The sequence below is a fragment of the Quercus lobata genome, chromosome 1 (genome assembly GCF_001633185.2).
Source record: "Quercus lobata isolate SW786 chromosome 1, ValleyOak3.0 Primary Assembly, whole genome shotgun sequence".
NCBI lineage: Eukaryota > Viridiplantae > Streptophyta > Magnoliopsida > Fagales > Fagaceae > Quercus > Quercus lobata.
The window spans coordinates 11,595,643-11,608,601 of record NC_044904.1 but is presented as its reverse complement, the minus strand read 5'-3'; positions in this window follow the sequence as shown (position 1 = coordinate 11,608,601).

Below are 12,959 nucleotides of genomic sequence, written 5' to 3'. Positions count from 1 at the left end.
AGATCTTTGTTTTCAAATACATCTTGTTTTTCTAATCTCTACTTGTTTGAGTGTATCAGAAAAATGAAAGTCTAAAACTTATTTGAATTCTCTTATGATGACAGTTGGAAAAGATCTTAGCTTGGCAATGAGGAAATTAGACTGTCTCAGAATGAAAATGTGCAAAGGAGTTCGTTTGAGAAAAGTGAAAGTTAAAGGTTTAGCTCATAAAAGGCAGATGAGAGAAAATACCATTCCCACTGATCTGTCATCTAAACACGAAGTGTGCTTCATGATGAAGTTTGCATTTAAGGTTATAGATATGTGCTTATGGTACCTTGATAGTGGCTGCTCAAGACACTTAACTGGAAACCGATCTCTCTTCAAGGTTTTCGAGTCTAAAATGGGTGGTAATGTCACTTTTGGTGATGGGAGTAAGTCACAGATTAAAGGAAAGGGAATTATCTCTCTACCTGGACTGCCAGACATTGCAAATGTTCTATATGTAGAAGGTTTGAGAGTGAACCTATTAAGCATAAGTCAGATATATGATCAAGACTTCATGATACTATTCTCAAAAGGAAAACGACTTCTTATGGATGAATTTGGAAAGAAGCTCATAAGTGGTGTTCGCACTCTAGACAATTATTATGGCTTGGTTCCTAATGCTGATATTGTGTGTAATAGCATTCATCTTCCAAATGAAGATCTATGGCACCAAAGGATGGGACATGCTAGTTACAAACATCTTTTAATTGTATCTTAGCATGAGTCAGTGTTAAGGATACCAAAGCTTAGTAGAGTGAGCAATGTAGTGTGTTGTCAGCTTGAGAAATAGACAAAAGCTAAACATTCGAGCACTCAGACATTTGCTACATCCAGACCATTAGAGCTATTACATCTGGATCTTATGGGTCCAACTAGAACGGAGTCTCTTGGTAGAAAGAGATACATCTTGGTTGTAGTAGACAACTTCACTAGATACACTTGGGTCATCCTCCTACGATCCAAGTTTGATGCTCCTGAGCACACTGAAGCCTTGTGCACAAGATTGCAGAATGAGAAGTGCCTGAAGATTGATCAGATTCAAAGTGATCATGGTAAGGAATTTGAGAACTCATATATGGAGTCCTTTTGCATGAGATCAGGTATATCTCAAGAATTCTCTACTCCTATCACTCCTCAACAGAATGGTGTAGTAGAAAGAAAGAATAGGGTTATTCAAGAGATGGCTAGAGCAATGTTGCACAATAAGGATGTGGCTAGAAACATGAGGGGAGAAGCCATTAACACTGCATGGCATATGGTTAATAGGGTGTATTTTAGATTGAATGTGGAAAAATTTGACTCCCGAAGCGATAAAGGAATATTTTTGAGATACTCCTCTACAAGTAAGGCTTATCGAGTATACAACAAGAGAACTATGAAGGTAATGGAAATAGTGAATGTTGTTATTGATGAGTCTTCAGATTTTGGTTCTGAGAAATTTAGTGAAGGAATCCCCAAAGAGATTCTTCCTCTCGAGCCTAGGGAAGTTCAAGAAATTGTTGAACAAGAGCTCGCATCTCCTAGTACTCTAGATACTCTAAGTGTTATAGAAGATTCAGCAAACTTATCTACCTCACCTGATTCTAAAACCCATAAAGATAAAGGACCTTCTTCTAGGATTAAATTAAATCATCCTCCTGAAGTTATTGTGGGAAACATGAATGAACTTACACTAAGGAAGCATACAGTTGATAAATGTGTTGCTAACTTTGTGTCTTATTCTTATTATTTGTCGCAAGTTGAATCCACTAAAGTTGAGAAAGCTCTTTAGGATGAAAGCTAGGTTGAAGCAATGCATGATGAACTGCTCCAGTTTCAGAGGAATGATGTCTGGACTCTAGTACCTAGACTGGAGGGTGAGCACATCATTGGCACAAAGTGGATATTCCGGAATAAGACTGATGAGGAGGGTAATGTGATTTGCAATAAGGCTCGTCTTGTAGCTCAAGGATACTCACAAATGGAAGGAGTAGACTATAATGAGACAATTGCCCCAGTTGCCCTATGGAGTCCATCAGAATTCTCTTAGCCCTAGCATGTCACTTAAAGTTCAAGCTTTACCAAATGGACGTAAAGACTGCTTTCTTGAATGAGTTTCTTAAGAAGATATCTATATGGGTCAATCAAAAGGATTCATTGATCCACACTTTTCGGATCATGTGTTGTACCTTAAGAAGGCACTTTATGGTTTAAAGCAAGCCCCTAGAGCTTGGTATGATTGGTTCACACAATACTTGGTGTCACATGGGTTCATAAGAGGAAAAGCTAATCAAACTCTCTTCATCAAAAGGGAAGACGATGAGTTGATAGTTGCTTAAGTCTACATTAATGATATCATCTTTGGGTCAACAAAGGATGAACTTGCCCATAGCTTCTTAAAACTCATGTAGGTCGAGTTCAAGATGAGCATGATTGGAGAGCTAACTCACTTCCTTGGATTGTAGATTCGTCAATAAGATTCAGGTATATTCCTATCTCAATCTAAATATGCTAAAAATCTTGTGAAAAAGTTTGGTTTATAATCTACTAGTTCTGTTAGAATCTCTATGAGTCCAAATGTTAAACTCACTATTGACTTATTAGGTAAAAGTGTAGATTCATCTCCTTATAGAAGCATGATAGGTAGTCTTTTTTACCTTACTGCTAGTAGACCTGACATTAACTACAGTGTGAGAGTGTGTGCTAGATATCAGGTTAATCCCAAAGAGTCTCATATGATTGCTTTGAAAAGAAGCATAAAGTATGTCAAAACCACTGTCGACTTTGGTGTGTGGTACAGCAAGGACACAAATGATATCTTAGCTGGTATTCTAACGCTGATTGGGCTGGGAATGCTGATGATAGAAAGATTACATCGAGGGGTTGTTTCTATATGGGTAATAATCTTGTCTCCTGGATAAACAAAAAGTAGAATTTCATCTCATTATCCATTGCAGAAGCTGAGTACATCGCTGTTGGTAGCTATTGCACCCAACTTCTATGGATGCAAAAACTCCTCCATGATTACGGTATTTGTCAAGAACATCTTACCATCTACTATGACAATACTAGTGCTATCAACATCTTTAAGAATCCGGTTCAACATTCTTGAACTAAACACATAGAGATTCGACACCACTTCATTAGGGAGCTTGTCAAAGATGGTATTCTTACTCTTGAGTTTATTCACACTGATGATCAGAAGGCTGATTTGTTTACCAAAACTGTTGATAGTAAACGGTTTGAATTCCTTCACCAAAACATTGGTGTCATCTCCATGGATTGATCTTTTTTTCTCCTCTTTCCCCATACATTTGCATCTAGTTTTATGCATTGCTTTGTTTTGTTTAACATGTTTTTGTTTGGTTATTTTTCAGTTTTGCTTTATTTTGTTTTCATAAAAAAAAAAAAAAATATATATATATATATATATATATACATATATATTGAAAAATTAGAAAAATACAAAAACAATGTGTGTATGTGTACATTGGTACTTCTGTACCTTGGATGGCCATTGAAACAAAATTTTCTAAATTTTGTATCTTTTGTAACTTAGATGAGCATTTTTATGATCAACTAAGCAAGTGAGCTGTGGCTCGTGTTTGTGATTAGTAAGATTAAGTAATCTCTTGTACTTAACACTCGTATCACTCTTTTTGACGGAAATGACTAGAAAATCTTAAGAGAAAGGTATAAATAACCATTTTCTCACTGTTGTCCACCAATCATGAAATGACATTTGTATGTTTCAGCATCACAAAAGTGAAATGTCAAATGCTCAACATAATTAGGTATTTCTTTTCTCTCTTTTATATGCCCATGCATGATTTGCTTAAAAGAAGAAAAATATGCAAAGAAAAATAAAAGCAAAAAGATCAAAATATATGGGAGTTATAGGATGTATCTCAAAGGTGATAGTCTCCATCAAACAATTATGATTGTGTGTGAGTTAAAGTGATTTTCTCATATCTCAAATCGTCATAACATGTAGATGCTTATGCAATCTTGCGATGTTTTTCACACACAACATGCAATATTTTTTGCTACTTTTGATACATGTGCAGGTACAATGTGATTTGGCCATCACAAGGAATATATGTGTTAATGTATGCTCACTAAACTGTCTTGATTTGTTTTTGAAATATAAAATTGGTTAGACTTGTTTAGTATGTGTGTGTGTTTTGGGATCTAAATGCTTATCATTTTTATTGTTGAGAGATGATTTTGAGAGATTAAAATGTTGTTTGGATCTTTGGTTGAGTACCATGTTTGACTGCATTCATATCTATGTTTTTCTCTTCTTTGAAAAACTGTTTTTAAGCAATCTCGACAGCTTCTTGACACCTCTCAACACCTGGCTTATCTATCGAGTTCTTCAGCTTCTTTTAATCGCAATCTTAATAGCTTCTCGATAGCTCCTCGATCCATTGAGCGTTTTTTTGGCTGTGGACACCTCTGGACACCTGCTCAATAGATGCATCTATTGACCCTTGTTAAAGCTTGACACCTTTTGACACCTCTATCTGTTGAGAATTACTAAGCTTCTATATATTCATTCAGTGCGATTTTAGATCTCATTTTCCTCGGTCTCTCTTGACAGCTTCGTGTCTTTTCTCCTCCCAAACCTCTCTCTCTCTCACTCCAAACTTCATCCTTAAGGATTTTCGACCTAGATCAAGTGTTTCTTCACTTGGTAAGTGTCATAATCCTTATTTTTCATGCATTTGACCTAACTTTTTGGGATTTTTTTGAAAATTTTGGGATTTTTCAAAATTAATGAAGTTATTGTGAAATTTTTGGGATGGGTTTTGTATTTTTAATCTTAAAACATCACGCATTGCATCTCATTTGTATTATAACAATGTTTCATGCATTCTTAGATGTGTGTTTACTTTGTTGCAAACATGTGTGCTGGTAGGTTTGGATTGGGCTGAGCCCATGATGTTTAGTATTACATATCACATGCTTATGTGTTTTCATGCATACGTACGTTACATTCTCTATATTCTTATATATTGAACTGTTTTGAGACATTTCGGATTGTCTCTTTCTCCCTCTCTCTCTCTCTCCTTCTTTCGGTTAGTTGCATCATGGCACCTAAACGAAAATCTACTTTGTCCTGGAACCCTCTTTGTTCTGGGGCATCCACCTTTTCTTACCCTACTCCTTCACACATCCGATTTCATGATGAGAAGGCCAAATCAGACTTCTTTGAGAACTTTTCTTGACGAGGCGTTCATTCGAAACGCCAAGTCATTTTGTTGGACTTCTCTGACACTGACCTACCCACTGTCATCTACAGTAGGGGTTGGTAGTCACAGTGTGACGTCCCGGTCACTTTTCCATCCATGTTGATCCAGGATTTCTACTCCAACATGCATGGATTTGATTATTCAATACCTCTTTTTGTTACTCGCATACGAGGTACGCGTATTGTGGTCATACTAGATATTGTATTCGATGTGCTCCGTGACCCGAGGGTAGAGCATCCTGACTACCCCGGTTGTGATTGTCTAAGGACTGTGTCCAAAGACGAGCTCATATCTTCTTTTTGTAAGCATCCCTCTAATTGGGGTGATCGTCAGTTCACCTCTTATACGACCTTTGCTAAAGGCCCTAGGTTTCTTAACATGGCCATGACTTTTGTTTTGCATCCTCTTTCTCACTATTACTCTATTACCGAGCCCCGTGCTCGATTTTTGCTTTCTTTTTTAGAGCATCTTATTATAGATTTTCCCTCTCATTTCATTCTTTCTATCATAGATGTACATAGGCATATGACGACTCGTGATAAGCTCATCTTCCCTTCAGCTATCATGAGGATCTTATGCCATTTTTCTGTTCCTTTTCCCTTATCCAACCACTTCTATGTTATGTGTGCCATTGACACCGCTACCGTTAAATGGAGTGAAGCGCAGCTACTTTCGAGACAGTCAAGATCGGCAGCTCCTCCCATTCCTTTAGCTCCATCCACCTCCGCTCCCTCCTCTTCTGCAGGAGGTGTGACTCTTAATGCGATCATGGCGCAGCTTTAGCATATTGATGCTCGCCTTGATACACTCACTACTAAGATGTATCAAGTGAACACCCGTGTCGGTTGTATTGCCAAACAGCAAGCTCGCCTTGGTGGCTTTATGGAGTCTCCCTCTCCTCCTTCCGATGCATCCGAGGACAATGATGACTCCGACAACGATGATGATGATGCATGATGGAGATGCTAGCTCTTCCAATGCTGACGAGATGTCTACTTGATACTTTTACCCTTTGTCACTCGTGACAAAAAGGAGAAGTAGTTTTGGTTATGAGATTAGTCATACAAATAGAGGGAGGGTTAGTATAAGAGATTTTTGTTAGGGGGAGTGTGTATACTGAGGGATGTAGTGAGGATTTGATGTGTCTTTTTCTTCTCTCTATTTCAGATACATTATATCTTGTATATTGGTCTTGTCATCAATTTGACATACATTGTACTTATATTTGGTTTATATATATTAATGCATGTCTTCTTCACCTATCTCTACATGTGTTGTATCTTTTCTTTCTTTATAAACATGATTCTTATATGTTGTATGCAATCTTTTATTTATGTTTCACACTAAGATGCTGTGATAAGTTTTGTTTAAAGTGTTTCAGAAATATAGGTTGTCAAAGTCTACTTGTTATAAACTCTCTTCTTGCAAAGTTTTTCAAGAGTTTGTGTTAGGATAGATTTTATTGTATTCAATAAGTGAATATAAGTTGAGTGATTTATGACTTCTCTCATATCTTATTTGTTTGTTGTGGTTTTATCACGAATTGCCAAAGGGGAAGATTGTTAAGACATATGTGATTCAATATTTGGAACATATGTCAATATTTTATGTAATTGGCTAATCCTTTAACAAAATGCACTTTACTTGTAATAAGGTAGATCTAGGATGTGTTTAATGCTTCAAGAAACAAGGTTTCAAGTTCAAGTGTTAAAGTCGTGCAAGTCTGTCCAAGAATCAAGTCAGAAAGTGTTGTTCATTAAAGCTTGATAGCTACCATCTATCGAGATTTAAAGAGAGCTGTTTCAGTCCGAAGCTCGACAGCTACTTGACAGATAAGGTATCTGTCGAGATTTATGAAGTTTTGATTTTTAGTTCTGATTTTCATCCAATCAGTGAATGTATTTTTGGGTTTTCTTTTCTCACAACCCTAAACATATATAAGGATTATTTTAAGAACCGTAAAAGGTGACACAAGTTACACAAGAGCACAATTTAATAGTGTGAAGAAGAGTGTGACCGAAAACCTAGTTTGCCCTAGTTCTTGAAGAAACTACTGTGTTTGTACGCCATAGTGTTTTGTGACCAAGAAACTTCATGATCTTCATCGTTTGGATAAACTGAAGAACTTTGCAGCCAACATCTTTCTCTAGTTGGTGATCAAGACTCATACTAGGATCCGCGCAATTGGTTAGTCACATACTGGGAGCTGTGCATTGAAAAAGAGAGGTTATCATTGCAGAACAAGTCCAACTGGGTATTGGGGTAAGGGTTCAACTGTAGGTTGGTAGAAGTTTCTGGGATTCCTTTACTTGTAATCGCTTGTTTTGATAATAGTAGATTCTCGGGAGTGATGACCTTAAAATCACCTAGTGGGGTTTTTGCCGTGTAGGTTTTTCCCATTCGTAAACAAATCACTATGTTAATTTATTTTCCACTACATACATAGTTTAATTGGGGATTTGTTTATGCTACCACGCGCTTGCATGTTAATTAACTTAATTAATTCACTTGACTAAATTAATTGGTTAATTTATCACAAGGGGCCAATAATTTTTTGGCCTATCACTTGTGTTTCGAATAGTCATACCTACAAAATAAATGAAGAAAAAAGAAAAGCCACAGACAAAGGAAAGAAATAAAGGAAAAAGAAAACCAAGTGAGGTGGAAATGGGGTGGGACAAGCCCGAGTAAGGTGTTAACTTTATTACATCAAATCAAACTAGTTGTTATTAAGGATTGATAACATTGTCCCAAGTGTTTATCAATACGATATCACAATAAAATAAAAAGACTTAATATTCATCCATTTAAATACTTAGTGTAATATAAACTAATTCTTTAACACTGATAGAGTGGGGTGGGGTTAAAAATCCTAAACCCACACCCACCTTGCCTCAATGTATATGGGGACAATATCTTGCCCCATCCCTGCCCCACAAAGGTGGAAAACCCACATAGGGCAAAGTAAGGTGGAGCGGGTAAAGTTGTTACAGATTAAGGCGAGGTAGGGAAAAATTGTCATCCCTAAAGCCAAGTCCAATCACCCATAGAAGTGTCAGAGATGCAAATTATGATTAGCCCAAAACCGAAACCATATTTTCTCTTTTCTATTTTATTATTAGTTGTTTTCTATTCTTGCAACTAGGACTTTGAACTTTATAATTATGGTTAATTGATTTTGAGTGAACCTTAATTGAATTGATTAAAATCAGTTGCATGTCAAAGTTTTTTTTATTTTTTTTTAATTTTTTAATTTTAAGGCAAGAATGTAATTAAAAACAATGAATAAATACAAATTTTTTTTTTTTTTTTAAATTTTGATAAGTCATCTTGTAACATAGACAGTTAATTTAAAATCAAAATTTCTAAGTATGCTTTAAAAGTAGTTTAAAATTCGTAATTATGCCAACTAACACTTACTCCTAGAAACTCCTCGAATTTAATTTTGACATTGTTTTTCGGTTCTAACTTCAATTTAAACATCCCGAAAGGGTAACAAGACTTCAAAAACTCCTCGATAGAGGGATGAGAGGGAAATTTAAGATTTTTAATCTATTACCCTCTATAAATTAATAAATAAATAATAATAGAGTGGTATAAGATAAAAAGAAATTAAAAGATTTTTATTTATTTAAGAAAAAAAGAAGTTGTTATGACAACTTTAAATTGTTTAATGAATAAAGTATATTATTTATCTATGGACCGAACTTTCGTGAGATATAATTTTTCTTATTTAAATTTATAAAACCATTGTTTGCTTTGCCTTTATATGTTTTCATGATGGTCATTATCAATTTTTTTATGAAGCTCAGGCTACAATTCTTAAAAATTAAAAAAAAAAAAAAAATGTCTAAAGATCTTTCTGCAAGTTGATTAACATAATTATAGAAAAATTGGGAAAAAAAAATTCTATCTTATGTCAAGTTAAATAATTTTTTTTTTTTAATTAAAAGGTAATATGAAAACTATTGAAAATAACTCTATCTAATTTTTAAGGATGCTACCAAACATAAGAAAATGAAATAAATTTTCAAAAAATACTACTAACTATAGGAAACTAAGATAGTTTTTCAAAAAATAATATTTGGAAATATGACTAATTTGTTTAGAAAACGTTAATGACAAAACAAACAAACAGAGTGTTAGCAAATATATGACCCAAATTTTAGTTTTTGTTTAAATTATATGTTTTTCTCATATTTAATCAAATAGAAAATAAGGAAGAATGAAAGGATTATCAAATAGTCAGTACATGGCAGGATAACTCATGTACCTTAAATTTGGTTGTCTATCATCCATTTGTTTGATTTAATTGGTGTTGGTTTTAAGTTATGTAATTCTGAAATCTTGATACTAGGGTTTGTAGTAAATTTCATTTTTAAATGGAAGTTAACTCTACTCTTGATGTCAAATATGTATTATTGCACGGTCAATTTATATATATATATATATATATATATATATTCCACCTTTTGTTGTGAAATTGTTATTTGACTTTTAAGAAAAAGTTTTTAATTATATGGTTCAAGTTCAAGAATTGTGTGCCACTTCTTATTTCAGAGAGCCTCTATTGAGCAAATTATGAATAATTAAAATTTTATATCGTTTCAAAAAGTGAATGCATTACTGAAATGAATCTTATGTTCTTCTAGCAATCTTAGAGCCTTTTAAGCATGCACAGTCAGATTCTTTTCAAGCATATAGAAAATGATCCTTGGCTATAAAAATGGAAATGAAAATGACAATGGGGTTTAGGTCAAGGTCAAAACCCCAAAGAAGTACTAAGACACGACTTGCAACTTAACTGCTCTATGGGCTTTTCAATGATTTGAAGGCAAATAAGCATTGTAAAAGTAGATCTATTGAATATGAGGGAATGGGGGCTTCGATAGGTAATGGAGAATTTATGCAAACAAGTCGAGGAGCTTGCTCAAACAATTATAGAAGGTTGAGCACCAAGATGGGGGCAATGGGTTATAAGGGGGTTAATAAAGTGATTTTGGGAGAGAAGTGTAAGAATGTGCAATATCATAGCCCACAACTGTCAATAAGTAAATTGCTTATGGATAGCGTGAGATGTGGGTTTTTTTTTTTTTCTTCTTCGCTGAGAAGTGTGAGATGTGGGTTTAAATTAGCAATGCTTATCATTTAATATTTAAATTAAATTTAACATGGTATATACACAAATAAATGTATATATCATTGATTGATTAATGTATTCTATTAAATCATTCCTAGTTTTTCAAGGATTTATGTCATATTTGTATCATATCATATCTAATGTCCCTTGTTGGTATCAATGCTTCCTTGTCATAATGATATCATACTCTTAAAAAAGGAAAAAACCTAGTTAGATTTTGCAAATGTCATAATGGGGTGGAGTGGGTGATGAGTTAAAGTTCCTCCTGACCTAATATGCTGGCCTAAGATTTTGCATCAATTTAATTTGGAGGCTTGGTTATTGGGAATTTGGTGGCAGAGAAAAAATATGGCATCTTACTGGGTGTATGGTTCTATGTGGTCAATGGTCTCTATGGGATACATACCTATCAAGAAAAAAAAGGGTAAGAATGGGTTCGGACTTCAAATTATGGAAAAATATGGAGCGGTATTCGTTTATGGCATGATGTTTGCATGCTTTAAATGATGAGGTTTGGTTTCTACTATTTTTAGTTCTATGTCTTAGTTGGACATACTAAAATGTTAATTTCAGCTGGTGCAAATTATATCAATAATTTATGTTCTTTAATTTTCTCTATGAAGTTATGTATAGTAATGTATTAACTTGTCTTCCATTTTCCTTTTTTTTTTTCAATAGAATTTTATTTATAATTGTAAATTTATATGATCAAGAGCTTTCTATCTTAACTAGTTGGGGCATCTTCAACATCTAGGATTTAAATCAAATTCTACTTTCTCTGACTGTCGAATTATCTATTAAAAAAAAAAAAAACCTGTCAATTTATATGCTTTTTTCATCTCCATGTGACTATATGACCCATTATTAATTAATCACTGTATAGCTTGATTATTGCTTATTTTTTCTTGGCATGAATTTAAATATTTTAGAGCATTATTTCATTTTTTGCTTCTGTAGCTTATGCTTTACTCATATATATGAATATATTGTTTGTCAAATTCCAGCATCTTGAATTTTAGACATCAGACTATCTTTGTTATTTATTGCATATGGAGCTTATGTTTTCATACCTAGTTCAATAAATTACTAAAGTACTCTTACTAGTTACTATGTTGTATGGCAAAAGTGTCATAGGTATAGGTAAGGCAAAAGTGCTTGAAATGGGAATAACATAAGTATGACACCCGAAATAAAGTATATACACTTTCTTGATTTCAACCTTATATATATAAACACAGTTTGAAAAAATTCAGTCTAATTAAAAACTTTTAGAATTAAGAAATTTGTTTCTATCTAATTAAACCCATGCGAAAATGGATAAAGACGGAATCATAGAAACTGGGTTTTGTCTTTTGTGGAACCATTGTGTTAAAAACTCGGTATTTCTTGCACGGAATGAGTTAAAAAAAAAACAAAAAAAACGGGATTAAAAATAAATGGAAATAGGAGAGTAAAAGTAAAAGCAAAAGGAAGGAGAGAGAGAGAGAGAGAGAGAGAGGCTGTGTGTGTGCAAGAAAGCTAGAAATACGAAACCATGTGAGTCACTCTCTTTAATATATATATATATATATATATATATATATATATATAAGCAAAATCCTCATATAGGAGTACATAAGGTCCTGCTAAGTGACGCTCTAATCATGTATTTAGCCTTTCCTTTACCGCTTTTATTACGTTTTTTTTTAATTTTTAATTTTTTTTTTTACTATTACCCAAAAATTCATATTAACTTATTTTACTGTTAGCTCATTAATTTGTCATTAATTGACTAAGCTTATACCATGAATTTCTCTATTTTTCTTTCTTCATGTCTTTTAGCATACCCACCGTTTTAGTATTTTTTTAAAAAAAAGCAAAAAAAAAAAAAAAAAAAAACAATAATTAAGGACTAATAGTAATAACTAATTAGATAAGACCTTGAAGAGAGATAGAGAGACACAAAAATGTTGTGAATTGTTAAATAAAATGCACTGTTTCACTATATATTACCAAAATAAAAGACCTGAGGCTGACAAAACATTTTTTTAAAAAAAAGATAAAGGGGAATCTAAGGGGTCACCATCTCTATTATACAGGTCTCTTACTATCATCAAGATGCCAAAATCCCTATGGGTAATTTTTTTTTTCTTTTTAAATTAGAGGCTTAAATATGATTTAGGTTTGGGTAATTTGGTTAGATAGTTTTTGTTTTGGGTATATGAGTACAAAGAATATTTGGTGTGCAATATAAAATCATATTCTACCATGGATTAATTTTAATTTATCTATAAGATATATGCATATATACTTGCCCATATCTTGTTTTAATGTCACACTATCGATGAGTAAAAAATAGTGAAAGAGTTGAGCATACTTTCATTTCACGGTATGAAATATGTTAACACAACACAAATTAGTTGATCCCATTATTCTTTTGCATTTATCTTTAGTTTCATGATTTAAAAAAAAAAATTAATCTTACCTTGAGAAGACTACAAATATGCAATGAAACTGCTAAACTAATTTTTAATATCTCAAAATGTATGTTTCTTTACTCTAATTTAGTTTACTTTTTC